Source organism: Hyla sarda, chromosome 1 (genome assembly GCF_029499605.1).
Source record: "Hyla sarda isolate aHylSar1 chromosome 1, aHylSar1.hap1, whole genome shotgun sequence".
Taxonomy (NCBI): Eukaryota; Metazoa; Chordata; class Amphibia; order Anura; family Hylidae; genus Hyla; species Hyla sarda.
The window spans coordinates 93,116,350-93,138,598 of record NC_079189.1 but is presented as its reverse complement, the minus strand read 5'-3'; the positions used below and the strand labels follow the sequence as shown (position 1 = coordinate 93,138,598).

At 44.1% G+C, this 22,249-nt stretch overlaps 1 long non-coding RNA gene across 1 annotated transcript; it reads left to right on the top strand.

Annotated features, from left to right (window-relative positions):
- On the top strand, positions 1-21,855 carry LOC130301931 (uncharacterized). Its single transcript, XR_008852274.1, has 3 exons — positions 1-684; positions 839-1,007; positions 20,273-21,855. It is a non-coding gene; the product is annotated as an uncharacterized LOC130301931 (long non-coding RNA).
- Positions 21,856-22,249: the final 394 nt, after the last annotated feature.

Below are 22,249 nucleotides of genomic sequence, written 5' to 3'. Positions count from 1 at the left end.
GGTGAGTTAAAACCCACGTCCACCGACGCGTTTCGGACCGCTTGTACCATTAAAGGTTAAATTTTATCCACTGTGGAGCTGGAGTTCCCTCTTCCCCATTTCTCCTACTTGGATCAGTTGGTTCACCGAGGATATGGCTCGGCTTTCCGCTCTCGTGCTCCCTGCAGATGTATCTCCTTGACCTAATGGCACCCATGGTGAGCTGGAGTCTCTCTTTTTTTGTTATACTATTTTTTTCACTTAAAACATGTGCTGTATAAGAATGACTATCTGTCTCTTAGCTCTTATTTCTTTTATTTCCTCATATCTGTATAGCACCAACATATTGTGCAACACTGCGCAGATTGTTGACATACACATCAGTGCATGTGCCAGTTGAGACTTGTGATCTATACAAACTGCACCAGATGTTGTCCTTGGTTGGATTCAACTCCAGGACCCCAGTACTGTAACATTGACATTACTTATTCTCTAGCCATGTTTCAAGGCTTTATTATGATCAGATAGAAACTAGAGAGAAAATTCTCCTTCTGGGGATTAGCTATTTTGCAGATTCTTATTGAGACCTATCTGGCATTCAGAAGCAAAATCTTCACTTCAGCCTCTTTGCATTGTAGTTTGTACTGTTGTGCCGAGTAGATTAGATAGATTTAAAGAAAAATTCTAGATACATTTTTATGATTAGTAAAACCTATGTCCTATGACGTATGGTGAGAGACTACAAACATACTGATGCTGGTCCTGCAGTCATATTGTCATCCACCGTCCACCAATTTCGAACTAATCTACATAGTGTCATTATAAATAGTAGAACAGCGGCACTCACCGGTTTTAGTAGATAAAATCTTGAATACTTTATTGTTTCATCTGTTTAGCCTCAAGAAGCGCATGAAACACGTGAAGTAGCTACTGCTGTCCCTGTCTTCACTACCTTACTATGTCTGCTAAACCGAACTGATTTTAAAGATGAAACACTAAAGTATTCAAGATTTTATCTACTAAAACTGGTGAGTGCCACTTTCCTACTATTTATATTATAAATATTGGGCTCTGGGTTTTTCCCGAGGCCCCTGGCACCTTGTATACCTCTGCAGAGAACCTCTGGTAACCTACAAGCTGACACCTGCAACCTGCACCATTATATATGCTTGACTAATGAGTAGTAGCCGACTCCACGATCTTTCTTTTTTGTACTTGTTTCAGTCTACCAAAATATGTTGGCAAAAGTACAGAAATGTCCAATATCTCTATACAGTCTATTAACCAAAACAAAAGGGATGATTTACCAACCTATCAAATTGCTTCTTTCATTTTTGAAAAGGCCTTTGAAAAATGAAAGAAGCGATCTGATTGGTTGCTATGGGCAACTCAGGAATGTTTCCTCTGGACAGGTCTTGATAAATCTCTCCCAATGTCACTTAAAGGTGGACTAAAACTTAGACCAACAACAATTACACCACAAAAAGGAGGACCAAAAACAACTCCGATAACATCCGCTGCTAGCCAACAGTTCATTCAACGCTTTCAATATTAGTGACACTGGATGTTATCTGAGTGGTTTTGGCCCTCCTTGTCCACATGGGCTGTCTTTAGTATTGATATGTTAAGATACTTAGTATGTTTTAGTCTACATTTTGGCGGTATTCAAAAAGTAGAGGACAGAAAAAATGCGGTAGAGTAGAACAGCAGATCAGACTACAGTGGGGTTGTTTACAGTCTGTAACCATGGAAACACTTAATGATGTGGATTTCAATTTTTAACACATTCAAACAATTAACCTAGAGCAGGAAGAATACGGTGAACAGGTTCTGTGTTATTAATAGCTGATATGGGCAGCATATCCACAATGGGGGAGATTTATCAAAACCTGTGCAGAGGAAGAGTGGTGCAGTTGCCCATAGCAACCAATCAGATTGCTTCTTTCATTTTCCACAGGCCTCTAAAGAGGCCTGTGGAAAATGAAAGAAGCAATCTGATTGGTTGCTATGGGCAACTGCACCACTCTTCCTCTGCACAGGTTTTGATAAATCTCCCCCAATATCCCTACGTCTATAGCAAACACATAAATTCACATATAGATCAGTACTTTTCTACTTTTCCACTGGCCTAAGCTTGGCGAGATGAGAGCACATCTGAAGTGATGTCTTTATACTTAAGCTACAGATTTTTGACCTTTCTGACTCCAGGGGTGAGATGGGAGAAAATAACTTCATTGTACCCTTGATTCTACAGAGGAATAATTGACTGAAAAACATGAATTAACTTGCAAAGGTCACTATGGGTAGTTATACAGACAGGAATATTAATTCATCACCTTAAGAAATGTCAGACATGTGACAGAGGTGTTCGGGTATCATGCACGTGCCATAAGGATTGGTTGTACTATTGAGTGTATCCAGGACATGACCTTAAAGGGGTTATCCAGGGAAAAAAACTTTTTTTTATATATATATATATCAACTGGCTCCAGAAAGTAAAACAGATTTGTAAATTACTTCTATTAAAAAATCTTAATCCTTTCAGTTCTTATGAGCTTCTGAAGTTAAGGTTGTTCTTTTCTGTCTAAGTGCTCTCTGATGACACGTGTCTCGGGAACCGCCCAGTTTAGAAGAGGTTTGCTATGGAAATTTGCTTTTAAACTCGTCGGTTCCCAAGACAGGTGTCATCAGAGAGCACTTAGACAGAAAAGAACAACCTTAACATCAGAAGCTCATAAGTACTGAAAGGATTAGGATTTTTTTTAATAGAAGTAATTTACAAATCTGTTTGACTTTCTGGAGCCAGTTGATATATATAAAAAAAAGTTTTTTCCTGGAATACCCCTTTAACATACTAGCAATGGACACAATTTCCATTGTAATTGTATGACGTATCAAACTAACAAAACAAAGACAAAAAAAAAGGTTCCTCTGCAACTTCACTACCTGACAGCTACCCTGTATAAACTCCCTATACACATGTTGGAGAGATGTATCGAAACCTGTCCAGAGGAAAAGTTGCGGAGTTGCCCATAACAACCAATCAGGTCTCTTCTTTCATTTTTCACAGGTATTTTTAAAAATGAAGGAAGAGATCTGATTGGTTGCTGTGGGCTGAGTGAGAGAGAAGTATATTCCTCAGCTAGACACCTCTGGCAGCAGCGTATCTCATGTAAGAAGAAAGTATCAGGCATGTTGAAATCCACACATCTGCCGTCAGGGAAAGAGCCTGCACACACATAAGACAGCCAGTATCCTGAAATTGGTGGGTTCTGACAACTTATATATACGCTGCTCACAAAAATAAAGGGAACACTTAAACAACTCAACGAGGGACATTTATCAATGTTTGCTTATGTATCTTTTTTTTTTGTAATTTTTTCCTTACTTTTTTTTTTGCTTATGTGTGACTTATTTATCAACTGCTTTCAGCCTGTTGCTAAATTACTTCCACATAAGCAATTTTTCCTTTTTTACTTTGGTAGTAGCTTTTTCTGCTCCATGTTTGAGCTGGAGTAAATTTTGTCAATTTTTAACCTTGTTGCGACTTTTTTTTGCGCAGTTGCGACTGTCGCAGTTAATAAATACCTGACTACCCGTAGTCCATTTTAAAATTATTACTACATAGTTAAGTTTTGGAAGACTTGCTTTTCTCACTTTCCAGTCTAAATGTCACATGAAAAATAGCGTAGTCGCAGGTGCGACATTTGTGCGACATTTTTTTATTAAATTTTTTTTTAACTAAATCGCTTGATAAATGTCTGTCAATGTAACTACAAGTCAATGACACTGTTCACTCAGGAAGCAACACTGATTGACATTCAATTTCACATGCTGTTGTGCAAATGGAACAGACAACAGGTGGAAATTATAGGCAATTAGCAAGACATCCCCCAATAAAGGAGTGGTTCTGCTCCGCCCCTCAATGCAAGACTACGGGAGGGGGCGTGATAGGTATCACACCCCCTCCCGTAGGCTTGCATTGAGGGGCGGAGCCTGACATCACACGGGGGCGGAGGCTTGATATCACACGCCGCCGGCCCTGCAGTCGAGCGTAATCAGACCCGGAGCGAACACGCACCAGGGACTGATTACAAACGGGGTGCCGCGTGCATGATCCCGGGGGTCCACAGCGGCGGGACTCCCACGATCAGGCTTCTTATCCCCTATCCTTTGGATAGGGGATAAGATGTGTAAGCACCGGAGTACCCCTTTAACACAAGTAGAAGGTCTTCACTGGGTTATTCGGTTCTTTGCAGATTTAGGTTTGTTTCTTTTGGCTTTCTGATCTTGAACAGTAGTTTTTCCAGCATTGCTTGTTTTTCTCAGAACAATGTTCTGCTTTTCATATATAGAACAGAAAAATGCTTATTTCATAGACTTTTTAGGGGATTATAAGCTATAATGTGAATGATGTGAAGGTCGGGGACCATGGGGCTCTTTCATATATTCAAGGATATGATCTGTGTTGCCTCCTGTATTATTTCCATCCCACCTTTTTTTCTTTTTTTTTCTTTTTTTCCCCACTAGTAAGGCTTTCTTAGATACCCTATTAAAGGGGTATTCCAGGAAAAAAAATATTTTTATATCAACTGGCTCCAGAAAGTTAAACGGATTTGTAAATTACTTCTATTAAAAAATCTTAATCCTTTCAATAATTATCAGCTGCTGAAGTTGAGTTGTTTTCTGTCTGGCAATAGAGCTCTCTGCTGACATCTCTGCTTGTCTCGGGGACTGCACAGAGTAGAAGAGGTTTGCTATGGGGATTTGCTTCTAAACTGGGCGGTTCCCGAGACACGTGTCATCATAAGTACTGAATGGATTAAGATTTTTTTTTAATAGAAGTAATTTACAAATCTGTTTAACTTTCTGGAGCCAGTTGATATATATAAAAAAAGTTTTTTCCTCGATAACTCCTTTAATGGGGTTGACGGACACACTAAAAAAACATTGGGGTATTCGGCTGGTAAATTACTGGATGTACATACAGTGTAGTGGCTTATAAACGGGATGACGGGACGTGTTGCAAAAAGTTAAATGACAGTAGGCCATGCTTGCCTTGTGTACAGATTGTAAGGGTACGTTCACACGCGCGGATTTACAGCATATTTTACGCTGCAGAGCCGCTGGTGAAGGCCCCGCTCTATGCTGTCTTTACATGTGCCTGCTCGTAGTGGCAATACACCGCTACCAGCAGACACACTGCGATGTGAGAGTCGCACTATACTCTGTCTAGCTCAGAGCAGGGAGAGCGGCCGCGATGTGCGAGTACGCCGCGCACATTGCTGCACCGTGTCTGCTCGTAGCGGCGTAAAGCCAGCATAGAGTGGGGCCTTCACCAGCGGATCCGCAGCTAAATACGCTGCGAAAATCCGCGCGTGTGAACGTACCCTTATACCCTATATAAGTGTAAGTGTAAAATTAAAATATGGTCACTTCTGCTGCAAAGATGGGGAGAGAAGTTGCTGATTAGAGATGAGTGAACTTACAGTAAATTCAATTCGTCACGAACTTCTCGGCTCGGCAGTTGATGACTTTTCCTGCGTAAATTAGTTCAGCTTTCCAGGTGCTCCGGTGGGCTGGAAAAGGTGGATACAGTCCTAGGAGACTCTTTCCTAGGAATGTATCCACCTTTTCGAGCCCACCGGAGCACCTGAAAGCTGAACTAATTTACGCAGGATAAGTCATCAACTGCCGAGCCGGGAAGTTTGTGACGAATCGAATTTACTGTAAGTTCGCTCATCTCTATTGCTGATCACCAGCCTTTGGGTTTTCTGGGTTCTGTTTTTGGTTTGCATACTCGGCCTGTGGTAGTTATTATAAATCAAGTACATCATATCCGTTAACTTACTGACAAGGTGATCTTAATACTGTAAAATATGTGAGTTGAATCCATTGCCGAAAGCTCTGGCCTCCTTCTAGGTGTCCATTTGCCAGGAGACACAATCCCCAGAGTAGAGGACTCTTGGTACTGCCAGATATGCTGGAAAACAGCAGCGGATACATTCTGATCCATCACAGAACTGCACTGTGCCAACTTTACAAGGTTTGGCTACACTTTTGTAAGACTATTATGTACTGTAACTAATATAGAAGCACTGAAGAGCACAAGATTACAAAATCTCTGTATAATAAGGGTACTTCTAAAGTGTCAAGGAACAGTCAGCGTGCTTTCTTCAGTTTATAGGGACATAGAAGACAGCAGTCTCTGTACACGTCCTTCATAGACGTCTTCTCCCATCTAATGAGTCCCTGGGCTCCTATCTTTATTGAAATCTCTACCCAGTTATCCATCAATAAATGTTTTTTTTTTAGGACAAGATAAATTATGTTATTAAGAAACAGAATACACAGAGTTCTGCTGGAATTTACACAATTTCTGGTATAAAATATAGTAAATGTGTTGTACTGTGAGAAGCCCCTCATACTATGGCCCACCTGCTTTTTTCTAAGTACAGTGGTCCCTCAAGTTACAATATTAATTGGTTCCAGAACGACCATTGTATGTTGAAACCATTGTATGTTGAGACCAGAACTCTATGGAAACCTGGTAATTGGTTCTGAAGCCACCAAAATGTCACCCAAAAATAGGAGAAAGTGAGAATTAAAGAAAAATAAGTAGATAACTAATATAGATAAAGCAAATCCTTACATATAAAAGTAAGAAAGATCTGCTGGGAGCTGTTATCACTGTCTATGTCAGTGTTTCCCAAGCAGGGAGCCTCCAGCTGTTGCAAAACTACAACTCCCAGCATGCCCGGACAGCCAAAGGCTGTCCGGGCATGCTGGGAGTTGTAGTTTTGCAACAGCTGGGGGCACCCTGCTTGAGAAACACTGGTCTATGTAGAGGACAGGAGCTTCTTCGGGGTCCTGTACAGTACACAATGTCCTAAAAAAGTAACATGGAGTCGCTCTTACCTGGTGTCCAGAGGAGCAGGTAACCCTGGTACAGGTAAAGTGTACAGAACATGTAATACCTCCCTGTACTTTAGGGGGCGCTACCAGACATCAGTCAGTGCATACGCTTCAGTAATACAGGGGTTTTACCAGTGGATGCCCATTCTGATTGGTCAGTTCTTCCGCCATTGACATGTTTCTGGACTGTCTGTAGCATTGTATGTTGAGTCTGGTTTCAACTTACAATGGTCCAGAAAAGACCATTGTATGTTGAAACTATTGTATGTTGAGACCATTGTAAGTTGAGGGATCACTGTACATAATTGACAGAAATCCCAATTTGTTGTGCACAAAGCCAATAATAAAATTCTCCTATTGAGCCCGATAGAAGGTGACAGCTCATATACATTATTGTTGTTTCAGATATGATTATGCCTATTCTCTATGCAAATAGCTTAAGTTCGGCTTTATTGCCTTAGTTTTCATGCCCACATTTCTAATGAAATATACTGTGTACCTTTTACTTGCATTTGAGCTAGTTCTGCACTCCTGGGGCACTTTTAGGAAGACTCAAACAGATGAATGGCAGATGTAAGACCATCCCATGCTGCTGATTCTCTCTTGGTTCTCAGCAGGATCCACCAAGATTTGAATATGCATGGTCAGGCACCCTGGACCATCTGTTCCCACAAAGTAAAAGAAAGTAAAGTTGGACAGATTGCTTCACTCCAAGATGACTTGTGATGCAGGTCTATTGACTGTAGTATGCATGTTCCATTACTTGTCATAGTGCAGTTCTCTTATGTAATGATTGCATTGATTTAAAACAAGAGCTTCAGTTCACGGTCTTCTGAAATGCTGGAGAAAATATGATGGTCTGTGTTGACAGACTTTTCTTTTTTTGGCTAAGATCAAGTGTAGTATCTGTTCTTATCAGTTTTTCATGCCGGTGGACTGTAACGCCGGTATGGGGCTGGTGGGGATGGGTGCTGCATGGAGGGTGCAGGTGTACCAGGGCTTTCCGGGGCTGGTTCTGAGGAATCAGCTTGACGGCTGCCCCGATGTGACCTGATCCCTCCGGGTCTCGCCACGAGGCTGAGAGTGTCTAGAGCCGAGGTACTTTTGTGCCTCGGGGAGTGGTGACCCCGAGGTGCCGAAACTCACTGGGAATACTGGCTCACTGAGTTGAAGCACGGGCACCATAATCTCTTCACCTTGTGGCACTCACCTCTTGATTCCCGGCCTTCTGGCTAGGATCAGAGAAATTTTTATAGATCCGGCCGGATGTCCGGGCAGTATATCTGCACACATTCACTTATTTCTTTTTGTCTCACTGTGTTACTTTTTGCGTGTTGTGTGTTCACGGGATTTGTCAGGATGCGGTAGCCCTTCTGGGTGTCCCTCCTGGCGGTCTAGGGGAGGTGTGTGTGGCCATTAGGTTCCGCACCTCCCTGCAAACACCCCGGGTACTCCTGCTTTGGCAGGGTACCTACCGTTATCGGCTCTGCGGGCAGATACCTTGGCTAACGCCAAGGGGGATGCCGGGAGCATTTGTGGTCCCCTAGTAGCTTCGGCGAAAAGGGACATCGAACCTGGAACCTCGCAGGTACCTTTTGGTCCGGAGGCGAAGGGTAAGGTTTGTTGGGGGGCCTCTCTCCTATCGGAGAAGGGCTTGCGATAGACCGCATCCTTTCTGCATGTTTTTTTTAGTGTAACACTTTTTCTTGCACTTTGGGTGAATCGAGAGCACGTTCCTCGGCTTTAGATAAAAAAAAAAAAAAAGTTGTGGTGTGAGACTGGTGGGGATGGGTGCTGCATGGAGGGGGCAGGTGTACCGGGGCGTTCCGGGGCTGGTTCTGAGGAATCAGCTCGACGGCTGCTCTGATTTGACCTGTTCCCTCTGGGTCTCGCCATGAGGTAGAGGGGTGTAGAGCCGAGGTACTTCTGTGCCTCGGGGAGTGGTGGCCCTGAGGTGCCGAAACTCACTGGGTGTTAACTCACTGAGTGAATGCACTGCACCATACTCTTCACCTTTGGCACTCACCCTTGGTATCCCGGCATTCTGGCTAGAATCAGGGTAATTTTTATAGATCCAGCCTGATGACCGGGCAGTATATCTGCACTCGTCCACTTATTTATTATTTTTATGTGTTGTCACTGTGCCATGTTTGTGTCTTTATTTGTACACAGGATTGTCCGGTTGCGGTAGCCCTTCTGGGTGTCCCTCCTGGCAGTCTAGGGGAGGTGTGGGTGGCCTTTTGGTTCCTCACCTCCCTGCAACCCCTGGGCATCTTGGCTTCGGTCAAGATACCATCAGTATACGGCTCCTTGGCTGATACCTTGGTTAACGCCTAGGTTGAAGCCAGGAGCATTTTCGGCCCCTTAGTAGCTTCGGCGAAAAGGGGCATCGAACCTGGATCCTTGCAGGTGCCTTCTGGCCCGGAGGTGAAGGGTAGGTTTGTTGGGGGGCCACTCTCCTGTTGGAGAAGGGCTTAGCGATAGACCGCATCCTTTGTGCGCGTTTTTTTAGTGTGACACGTTTGCACTTTTTCTTGCACTTTGGGTGATAGAGAGCACTTGCCTCGGCTCTTAAAAAAAAAAGAAAAAAAAAAAAGTTGTGGCACCACCTCAAAACCACCCAGTCTTGTTTCCATATTTTGAACACCCCCCACCCTAAACCAAATAATAGTACTATGCAAGTAGCAAATAATCCCTCCACACTATGACTACATATATCTACAACATGGACCAATGCAAACAATAATACCACCATACAGTGCCATATATTTGTCACATTCCAGTAATGTATTGTTCTACAAGGTATAATCATATACTGTGGACCTGATATAAGTGATTAGTGACAAGTGTAATTACATCCAGTGACTCACAGGTGACATCTTCTCCTTTCCTGGCCCAGAATGCCATGACAAATTCTGCTGGCCACAACCTGTCTATATAGAGTTTGGTGCCCTCCTTAGAGCCCCACACAAAATAGTGGCTTCTACCCTCCTTAGTAGTAGTGTGTCCTACACAGTACTGGTGGCCCCTTCCGTACAGTAATAAATTCCACTCACAGTAAAAGGGTGCTTACACAAAGTAAAGGTCCCCCACCTACTAAAGGTGCCAACTTAGTGCCCTCAGTAATGTGACCCTCCCCAGTATTGGAGCCCTCTTAGTGCCTCCCATTTAGTTATAATGTTCCTCAGCACCCTTTCTATATAGTTTCCCACACTATATATAAATGACCCTATAAATGGCCTACAAACTTAGTAATGGAGCCCTTAGTGCCCTGTTATGAGAAACAGTGCCCCCACTTAGTAATAATGCACCCTTAGTGCTCCCACTTTCTGATTACACTCCCCTTAATGCCCCCATGTTATATGATGCTTCTTTAGTACCCTGATTACTAATTAAGCCCCCTTTTAGTTCCCCATGATTTAGTATAATATCCCCTTAGTTCCCATATTTATTATGATGCACCAACCTACTATTTAAACCTTCTTTATGTCCCCTAATACTAACCTAGCCCTGCCTCAGTAAAAGCATTCTTGTTTGATGCCCCCTTAGTTTGACGACCCATTTACTAATTAAACCCCCTTAACACTCCCTATTTAATATAGTGCTTCCACCTACTAATTAAAACCCCCCATAGTGCCCCTAATTTACTAATTATGACCCTTGTCCTTGTCATTTATTGTGACCAATTAAAATGTTAATTCAATAGAGAAAAAAAACAACAGACATGGTCGCACATCTACAACATGCACAATCATCTAAGGCTTTTCAGAAAAATATATTAAACTAACAGGTCGTTAGTGTACTTTATGATCATGAAGTGCAAGCCCACTAGCCACGTTACAGCCACGTTACAGCCACCTGTAAGTAGCGATCACAACCGCTGCAACACCAGTGCCCACAGGGGGAATGACCCACTGGCAGAGCAGCCCCAATACAGCCTGACCAGACCCTGGGCCATGCCAACCCACAGACACGGCACAATTAAAATGTTAGTAATATTACTTGTTACCTTATCTATTCCTGTACCCACAATGCTGCTTAATTTAGTTCTTACAGCCTATGGCCGTTATTTATCCTTGTAGGTGTAAGTGAAGCATTTTTTACACCTTTTTTTGTGTGCTGGTAGTGTGTAGGAGTTCCAAATTTATTAAATGGCCACAGAGGATTTAATAAATTTTGTGCAGGTCACATTTCCTGAATTTTCTCTCTTCACATACACCAGAAAGCTAAGCTAAGTCTGGGCTGGTGTAGTTTTAGAGACTTTTCAGTGGCTTTGCACCTTTTTTGCGCCTTTTCACAAAAAAGCGCAGTTGATAAAACCCTTCCATATCATGTCTATTGCCAAAATCAGTGAATTGCAACTCCAAATCAGCAGAAATGTGTAAACAAAAAGGCGTAAAAAAAGGCGCAAATAAACCCTGCTTGTGCCTTTTTTGTGCCTTTTCTAGACACAAAAAACAGTCTAAGGGCATTCATAAATGTCGGCCTATGGGTCTCCAGGACAGACTCCCTGGGCAGGCACAATGATGTCATAGCTAAGGGATCCTATCCTTGGTCCCTATAGGTGCAGGACTAAAGTGCCTTCAGCCTATGTGACTGAATGGCAGAGCCACTGTATTCAACTGTATCTACATCCAGATTATGCAGATGCAGTTGAAGGTGACAATTGACCAGAGATCTGGGGCATTGGGCACAGAATTTGGGGCTTGCATCCTGGGTGTCCAATTCTAGCGATGCCTCTAATGAAGGACAGAAATGTGGACAGACAGGTATCTTTATTGCTTGTCCTATAAGTCTGTGATTATGGGGGATGATAAAAGCCACTGTAGTTTTTGAAATCAGAAGTAGATCCAACAAGGAGAAAAGTCCTTCCTTTATTTTCCACATTAGAAACCTTCTGGCTTTGGTGTTTTTTTCCCTAAAATGCTGTGTATGAATCCGTCTTAACAGAGTTGGTATATCTGGGGAAAATGTGTAATAAAGGTAAGAGCTGCTATAGTGTAGGAACCATACTGTAAAAGGAACTTACGTGACCTGTTCCTTGTCTGCTCTTCTTAACTTCTTGTATATTGTATTTTTGATGTCTCTGTGTGACATACATGTTATATCAAATACAAATACACATTAATAGTCGTTGACACACAGATATTGACAGCCTGCTTCTGTGAATGGGAAATGACCGGCATAATGGCCAGCGTCAGCATGTCCCCTTACTCCTCATAGCCGCTGACTAAATGATTTTCCAGTGGATCGGGCACAGCTCCTGGTATTTATATTGGCGACTTATAATAATGAAGCTTTGGCAAAGTGTTGTAACTGTGGATTTCTGGCTACTTTGAAAGGTTTCTTCCCCTCGGACTGGTTGCTACTTGTTTACTGTCAGTTCTCCAGCTTCTTATCTAACGTTTGTACCTGTGCCGGCTGCAGGAAGCATCCACTGTGTACATTCTATCTGTGTATACGGCCTCTATAGCAGAGCTTTCCAAACTTTTCAGAAATGCATCACTTCACGACACAGTAATTCAGTCTTAGGAGTGTGTGGAATGACGTTTTACGCCATACTTCTGCCCGCTGCCACTGAAACTTACACTGTTTAAGCCCAAGAACACATACTGCGTACCTGTATGATCCTTCGACAAGAGTGTGCATACACGAATATGACAGAAGAGGAAGCTATAAAAAATACATGCAAGGTCATTTTTGATTTACACAGCAGCTGACATACTAACATGTCGCAACACACATTTTGGAAAGCTCTGCTCTAAACATGTCTGATCACTTCTCTATTTACTGCCAATGGTAATGAACAATATAGCTGAGTCTGTGCGGAATTCCGCAAAAAGAATTTCGTACAGACATTTCAATGGAATTCTACTGCACTGTACACATGGCAGAATTTCAGAAACATCTGCCGTGGAAATTGACATGTCTATTCTTTCTGTGGAGTCTGCACGGAAATGCATTGCCGTCAATGGGAAAGCACATTTCCAAGCAGTCCTAGCGCTGGCGTGTTCTGCTCTGCCATCAGTGGAATGTTTGCAGGGAAAATGTTTGCAGGGACGTTCCACCGTGTGAACATAGCCTCATAGTTCCAGAGACGGTGAATGCAGGTGTGCTACCGTAGAGCCCTGCATGGGACTGTTTCCTTAATCACACTGGATTTCTGACCATTACCACCCGCTACTGCAAGGTGTGTGTTTCACTCCCGCCTGCTCCCACAACATGTGTCTGATCCCGCCTACTCCTGCAAGCATTTTGTCACAGCTTTCGCAGCTAGTACCCTCCGTGCCATTTCATTATCCATTGTGTGCCATTTTATCACCCACCCCCGTGCCATTTCATCAGCTCCCTGTGGCATTTCAGACTGTCCAGGATTTTGTGGGACCCGCTGTATGTTCTGTGATCACCCGCAGCAGCCTCATTACCGCCTGCAAGTATTTTATTGTGTTCCATGGGATCCCAATCCCAATGCAGGGCTCTATACTACCACTCCCAACGGTCAGACCCCCAGTGATTATATATTTACCACCTATTCTGTGGCCAGTACTATACAGACCTTTACTGTTTATTTTTCCTTTACTGTACAGATGTTTTTTCTTTTGCTCCTCCCAGTATGCCTTGACTCCTCAGCCACAGTGTTCAGTGTAAAACTCTGATGCTGATTGGATGGTGGTGTAGCGGGAACTTTGTGCAATTGGCTGATAACTTTTAGTCAATTACACTGAGACTGTGAGTAGCAAATATTCCAGCCAATCACTGTGCAGTATCTTCCAATGTCCAAAAGTAGAAAAGAACCTATATAGAGTTCATCACATTAGTTGGTCGAGGCCCCTTTAAGATGGATTATGCAAAGTCCGCACTGGTATGGCGGTGCAACGAAGCCTTGTAAGAAGAGAAATCCAATATTCATCCACAATGAAGATAAAGAAAAGTCTGCACTCACCAATGAATTTTCATCTGTGCTTTAACCTAGGGTACAACGCACAAGCGGGTGCTATCACAGGACTGCCAGTCCTGTGATAGCACCCGCTTGTGAGTTGTACCCCATGTTATGGACTCATTAAAGCACAGTTGAAAATTCATTGGTGAGTGCAGCCTTTTCTTTATCTTCATTGTGGATGTATCTTCCAATGTGCACTGACTGCAGCTGCTCAGCAGAAATTCACATGCAGCTCCGCCAGGATAGCAGCTTATATAGTATGCAGCAAAAGTCAGCAGTGACGCATGGTAAATTGATGCTGTATTCAACATACTATTTAACGTATAAGAGGCCGTCATAAGTTAAATTTATTGTATGTTAGGGAGTTGTATGTGTTCAGGGACCCCTGTATACACAGACATCATATCTTCGAACCCCCTCACAGCCCCTTCAGTGCCTCCTCGCAGTATAGGTGCCCCCGCCCCTCCATACTGTGTTTGTTCCTTTAGAATATTAACATTTATAGTCACTTAGCCTCATTCCCACAATGAATGGAGCTGAGTGGTAATGCCACCTTCATTTAGCGGCTTGGCGCAAGCAGGCAGGTGATGACATCATGACAGCATTTCCTCACACCAGCCTGTGTTGGTTACCTATCCCTGCACCTTGTTGGCTACAGCTACAGACAAAATTAAACCTGCAGTCTATAAGACAGGTAATGGGACTCCAGCAATGGCCCGTGCAATGAAGGGATGTCATCATACCTGCCTACGCCATGCCCCAAACAGCAAAGTTAACTATGCTATTAGGAGTAAGTCCTTCATATGACTAGAAGGGACATTACTACATAAGGTCCACCAGACATCCTCATCTCACTTCTTTAAAGCCTCAACCCAGCATGACAAGTATGGTGACAATGACAACATTAACCATCCATCTGCCAGTCAACTGACCCCCCACTACTCTGTCAGCCTTCTCAGTGAATGAATGCACTCATGAAGGTTGTGCTGTGTGAGTGTTCTGCCAACCACAGTACATCACTTCAGCCTTTCCAGCACTGCTCATTTGCTTTCAAAGGGGGTCTCCGGTGGCAAAGATATTTTTTTAAATTAACTGGTGCCAGAAAGTTAAACAGATTTGTAAATTACTTCTATTAAAAAATGTTAATCCTTCCAGTCCGTTATCAGCTGCTGTATACTACAGGGGAAGTCGTATAGCTATTTTCTGTCTGACAACAGTGCTCTTTGCTGACACCTCTGTCTATGACAGGAACTGTCCAGAGCAGGATATGTTTGCTATGGGGATTTTCTCCTGCTCTGGACAGTTCCTGACAAGGTGTCAGCAGAGAGCACTGTAGTCAGATAGAAAATAAATTAAAAAAGAAAACGTCCTGTGGAGCATACAGCAGCTGATAAGTACTGGAAGGATTAAGATTTTTTAATAGAAGTCATTTACAAATCTGTTTAACTTTCTGGCACCAGTTGATTAAAAAAAAATTGTTTTCCACCGGAGTACCCCAGGAATGGAGAAGGGCCTTTACTGCATGTCTCTACTAATACTCCTTCTCAGTACACAGTTGGCACAGAGATCTAATTTATTATTTAATTATTATTTATTTATACAGGCGTTTTATTTATACAGGCGTATATTTAATAATTATTATTTATTTATACAGGCGTTTATGTTTCCATATATCTTGTGTCTGGAAAAAAAGGATTAGGGTGCGTTCACACGCTATTACTAGCAGCGGGTTGCCCGCTGCGTGAATCCTGCTGCGAGTTACGCTACCATTGATTTGAATGGGTCCACAGACAGTCCGCAATAGTATCAGATTTGCAGTACTGTCCTTGGACCCATTCAAATGAATGACAGCGTAACTCACAGCGGGTTTCCGCTGCTAGTTACTAGCGTGTGAATGCACCTGACAGAGTTCTGGTTTCCTATAGAGATAAGCAGAGTTAGTGTGCTCTTACACAGTGCAGTTTTGAGGCAGGTGGGAATCATAATGAATTAGATAAAACAAAGAAGAGATGCTACTTCTGGTTACCCCTTCTCTGTGGCATTCCTTTTTAGATTATTCCTCTATTGTGATATCACTTTATTGCTGTTCTGTACTGTATTGCTGTGCTGCATAGAATATCAATGTATATCCAGGCATCATATTTATGACATGCCATGTGACCATTTAATACATTCGGTGCACGTAAACATTTCCAACACCACAAATTAAAGGTGTAGAAAAACTTTCGCCAACAACACCCTTGATAAATTGTTCCATAGTCCACTTCTTATGTCTGTAGATTGCATTTCTAGATGGTCGCATGCAGCCACGCCATTAATAAAAGCCTATAAAAAGCCTTCTACTGTTATAAAACCATTAGCCTGGAGTATACTGTACAAGAATAATACTTGTATGTATTGCACTTAAGGAGCCTATGTACTGTAGGAACTATAAACTACAGCATAATGATAGTCCAGCAGTCTGCACATAATAGCCGGGAACATTGTATAATGGTCGGTCATTATGTCTTTTCCTGCTCTGTGAGGCCATCTGAGGAAAAGTACTGATGTCCTCTCCTGAGTCTAGCCCCTACTAGTGGCTGATACCCTGATAGATCGGTGGTCTCAAACTGTGGCCCTCCAGATGTTGCAAAACTTCAACTCCCAGCATGCCCGGACAGCCATTGGCTGTCCGGGCATGCTGGGAGTTGAAGTTTTGCAAAATCTGGAGGGCCATAGTTTGAGACCACTGTGCTAGATGCTGGAAAGGGAAAGTGACTGTTTCTATTCTCTACAATACATGAACAGGTTATGAAGCCTAACAACCTACAGTCACATTTTTAGCGGACAGGGAGACTGGTCAGGGTTGAGGGAAAGCTGAATGGAGCTAATTAAAGAGATATTCTAAATGAAAACCTGATCCAGAGTGCTCTGCAGGTTCACCTTCCAACAAGACAATGGGGGAGATTTATCTAAACCTGTGCAGAAGGAGGGTTGTGCAGTTGCCCATAGCAACCAATCAGATTGCTTCTTTCATTTTTAAAGAGGCCTGTGAAAAATGAAAGAAGCTATTTGAATGGTTGCTATGGGCAACTGCACCACTCTTCCTCTGCACAGGTTTTGATAAATGTCCCCCAAAGACCCTAAGCACACAGCCAAGATAACATAGTAGTGGCTCAGGGACATGTGGTGGCCCAGTACGGGAGGTGTTACCCCGTACCCCTTCTGTCCTGTTAGGCAGCCTCCATCAGTGTCTCCAGGGCCCCTGCACTTGTTTCCCCATTGTAAATATATTCCACTGTATAATATGTGTTTATCTCTTTAAGAGTTATACCATGTGATATGTCATGTGATTGTTACCCAGGAGGTATCAGTGACCAGGTGACCCCAAGAGTGACCTATTGGCTCCCTGCTAATCTCCCCCATATAAGCCCTGGGCGGAGCTAGCTTCTCTCTCTTTGAGCTCTGCTCTTGCTTCCTGCTGAGGTCCAGTGCAGTTGTGCCTAGTGTGTGTGTGTCCAGAGTATTGGAGGCCTCAAAGTCAAGTCCTGCAGCCACCATCAATTCAAGAAAGCTAAAGTCACAGCTTTATGAGTCAAGTCAAGTCAGTCCCTGTCATCTGGCAAGCCAGCGTGGCGTGCACCAAATTGTCCAGTCCTACTATACGTCCCAGCAAACCCTGCAATACTGGGGCTGGAGCATCATAGCGTCACAGCTCCACCCACTCATGATGTCCCAGCCGGCCCCCTTAATGCAAGTCTATGGGAGGGGGCATGACGTCACGAAGCTCCGGCCCCTGTATGTCCCGTCATTATGCACATAGCAAGTTTGCTCCTTGCAGTGATGACAGCGGGGTGCCACAGCCAAGATCACGGGGGTCCCCAGTGGCAGGACCCCCACGATCATACATCTCAACCCCCTATCCTTTGGATAGAGGCTAGGATGTCTAGGGGCGGAGTACCCCTTTAAGGTCTCTGAGTCACTGGTCACCTCCTTGGGCCCTGGCTGAACTGTATAGACTTTACCATCTGTCTAGTCTAAGTAAAGCTACCGTTGTCCGTAACTTGGAGTCTTTATTGCCCCCGTGCCTAGCCCAGGATCCAGTGGTATACCTTCGGGTGGTATTGAGGATAAACCACGCCCTGGCATCATGAATACAAGGGGTTAATGCCATTTGCCCCTAGGGTAATTCCATTGGTAATTCCTACGAACAGGATACGGGTGTGCGTCTTATGCCACAAGTTCTCCCCCAGTCTGAACTGTGCCCAGTATTGTCTGCAAAAATGCCGATGCGAATAAAATTTGCACCAGAAAGTGTACAAAACTTTGTTAGAAGAAAGTGTTTTACTCGTGGCGCTTGTGAAATAGAGGGGGAGGTGAAGAAAAGTACTGTGTCAACCATGTATAAGATTAGGTCTTAAGCTATATTAGGCTGGGTTCACACCACGTTTTGTTAAATACGGTTCCCGTATACGGCTGGGAGGAGGGGGCGGGGCTTAATCGCGGCGCCCGCACTCAGCCGTATTCGACAACCGTATTTAATGCATGTCTATGAGCCGACCGGAGTGAACCGCAGCCTCCGGTCGGCTTTGTTTTCTGCCATATGCGGTTTCCTGACCGTAGGCAAAAACGCGGTCGACCAGTGCGGGCGCCGCGATTAAGCCCCGCCCCCCTCCTACCAGCCGTATACGGGAACCGTATTTAACAAAACGTGCTGTGAACCCAGCCTTACGTTGCCAAGTATTGCCTGTAGCTGAAAGGGTTAAAGATGTGCCGGAGAAGAGCAAGAAAATGTCCCGCGTTGGTTAGCGTCCCACCATGTTGCCGTATCGATGCTGAAGTGGAACTGTAAAGATCTGCCCCTTGGTGCCAGGGCAGCGGAAGTCAGCACTGCACTGCTGACGCACTTCCGTCCGGCATCCATTTTCCCAAAGCCCTGCATAAAAGGAGCAGCGCAGCCGACACCTCTCAGTTTGCCGAAAATCGCTCAAACGAGCAACATGGCGTAACAGGCAAGCACATGTGCAGAGAGTCCCAAGATAGCGCCAGAGGCCCGGAAAGTTGCTGCCGCGCAAATGTTTCAGGAGCTGGCAGATCATTTACAGCACATCTCCCACGGGGCCGAAGAGGCCTGCTACCAAGTCTTGCTGCCCGAGGACGATGGAGACTGGCCACCGACCCCGGAGGAAGGTACACCGGCATTTTCTTGTGCATCATTGCCGGTGAGGCTGTCCACTCATCACCGGACCTGGGGGTCCTGGGCCGAAATTCACACCGAGGAGTCAGAAGTGAGTACTCCGGCTTAGGCCGCTTTCTCTACCCCTCCTTCTACCCCAGGCCCAGAATCCCAATCACCACCATTACCTAAGTGGTTGTTTGGCGAGGAGCCTGGACTGATTCAATATACGAGGGAGCATCTTCTTCCCCTGCCAGGGAAGTCCCATCTCCCAGTCCCACCAGCCCAGTACGAGAGGGCCAGAAGAGAAGCTCAGGTGGTCGAGATTGTAGAGGGACTGAGGGCACATGGGCCGAACCTCCGAGGAGGTTTGGCCTAACCAGCGGGCACCAACTGAAGTGCCTCGGCCTACTCCCGCAGAGGAGGTTTGGCCGGCCCAACAGACACCAACCGTTGTTCCCCCAGTGGCGCAAGCTGCTGTTGTTCAAATGGTGCTTACCATCAGCCCCACTATTACAGAGCAGAGTCCACCCTGTCACGGGTGAACTGGAACACCCACGTGAGTCCTATGGAGGGGGCACAGTCCCGTGGATCCCGTTACATGTCCCAGCCTCGGAAGCCTTCCGACCGGCGAGGCTGGGATGGCAAGTTCCCAAGTTAGTGTACCCGTGATAATTTTGCTGTATATCACTCATTTTTTTTGTGAAGTACTTTTGTTCTTTACAGGTTATGCAACGTTTAAGAAAGAGTGCCTGATGAACTTGACAAGAAGTTTATTTGTAACCATTTGCATAAGTGTAAATGCCAAGATTCTTTAGTAAGAACTCTATAATGTACCAGGACTGTGGAGCGGTACAATGAAAATATGTACATACCATCAGAGTTATATATCTCTGCTTATTACTTTTGCTTAAATACTTATGTTGGTGTACTATAATAGTTCTGGTGTGCTGTAATAAAGTGTGTATAATATGTTTGTACAGAAATGCCTAAAATGTACAGTGTTTTTATTCATGGAAATCTATATGGGAGGTATCCTGACCCAGTCAGGAAAAGTGTAGCCATTGCCTCACCGCCATGAAAACTTCCAGCGCGTTACTGAGATTAAGTTGTAGTACTGTGTATAAAAGTTATGTCACATATAGTCCAGTATAGTCAGTATACTTATTACTAATTATGTCTAGTGAAATGTCAATGTCTAGATTAGAACTGTAGCCCTGAATATTTTTCAGTCCATGTCTAGAGTACATAGCTGTCTAACATTTTTCTGTCTATGTTCACAGGATACTCTACTGGCCAGAGGGTTCCCCTGAGAGACAAGTAGAAATGAAGTACCGTAGGTCAAAATAAAATTGCTGTACAGTATGACAATGTCTATTGAGTTCTGGGGAGGAGTTTGGCTACCAAAGGGCCCCAAGAGCCATGGCATTGGGTAGATAGCCTCCGGCAGCCCAATCCATGAATCTATGTATATTGATATGTATATTGTTGTCTTGAATGTATTCAGAAAGCAGTTGCAAAGTCAAATTAACCCAATATATTCAAAGAGCATGTATGGACATTCACCATGCCACATGGACTCATCCTTATCTTGTTTCGTAATCCAGACCTGAGAAGGACATTGTGCATAAATGCCCCCAGGAACTGTCAATGGGGCCCCAGTGGCCACTTCAGTCCTCGACACTCCAGGAATGGACGTCGAGGACGACTTTAACTAAGAGGGGGAGTTTGTGGTGGCCCAGTACGGGAGGTGTTACCCCTTACCCCTGTCATCTGGCAAGTCAGCATGGCCTGCACAAAATTGTCCAGTCCTACTACAAGTCACAGCAAGCCCTTAAGGTCTCTGAGTCACTAGTCACCTCCTTGGGCCCTGACTGAACTGTATAGACTTTGACGCCAAGTTATGGGCAACAGTAGCTTTACTGAGGGTAGACAGATGGCCGAGTCTTTATTGCCCCCGCGCCTAGCCCAGAATCCAGCGGTATACCTTCGGGTAGTGTTGAGGATAAACCACACCCTGGCATCACGAATACAAGGGTTTAATGCCATCTGCCCTGCATCACACCCTCTACCACAGACAACTCTGTGAATGTCCTTGAGTAGTCCAGCCAGAGCCTTGACTTGAACCCAATGAATCATCTCTGAAGAAACCTAAAAATGGCTTCCATTGATGTCCCCATCCAACCTGACAGAACACGAGACAATCTGCAGAGAAGAATGGCAGAAATGTATTAATCATAACCAAGAAACCTTGCGGGTGGAATTTTTATTCTTTAATAAATTAGCAAAGACTTGTAACATTCTGCCACAACAAAACAAAATGTGAAAAAAAGAAAATGAAAGGGTCTGAAAAGTTTCCGAATGTACTGCACATATAGACCATGTTTCACACCTACGTGTTTGAATATATGCTGCTATCTTGCAGTCAGTGAATGTACATCTATCGAGTTTAGGTTGTGTGATGTGCGGATATGTTACGGTTTGAAGAAACATCTTGATTATTTCTGTGTTTCTTCATCAAAGGCAAGCGCTGAACTTTGCTACGTCTTCAGGCAGGAAATGTGCCGGGCCTTGTGCAACCACATGGAGGATTTCACCTGCTGCACAGATGTTCCCAGGAAAGCCTCACAATGAGTTCTGAGGAATATTGATTACTGGCGGAGTTCTCATTAATCATGTTCTGTATAATTGTTCAATGATGTTTCTGCATTCCTCCCCCACCACAAAGATGTAGATTCAGAGACCCCTGCCTTGTCCTATTAGCCCTATAATGTCCACATGCACCTGGCTGTTCAAATCAAGGACTGAGTCCTTCACAACGACAGATTGGCATGGGTCTACAGAACGCCAGATACTCTAGAGTAGTGTTTCCCAACCATGGTGCCTCCAACTGTTGCAAAACTACAACTCCCAGCATGCCCGGACAGCCAAAGGCTGTCCGGGCATGCTGGGAGTTGTAGTTTTGCAACATCTGGCGGCACCATGGTTGGGAAACACTGCTCTAGACACTAGAGTTGTGTTGGCTTCTTCCTTTTTAGAGTAGAAAATGAAATCTAGCATTTCACCTAGTACTGGTAATAAAGGGTAAGGTCATTGAGGGAGATTTATCAAAACCTATGTAGAGACAAAGTTGACCAGTTGCCCATAGCAACCAATCAGATCCATTCTTTCATTTTTGAAAAAGGCCTCTGAAAAATGAAAGAAGTGATCTGATTGGTTGCTATGGGCAACTTTTCCCTTGCACAGGTTTTGATAAATCT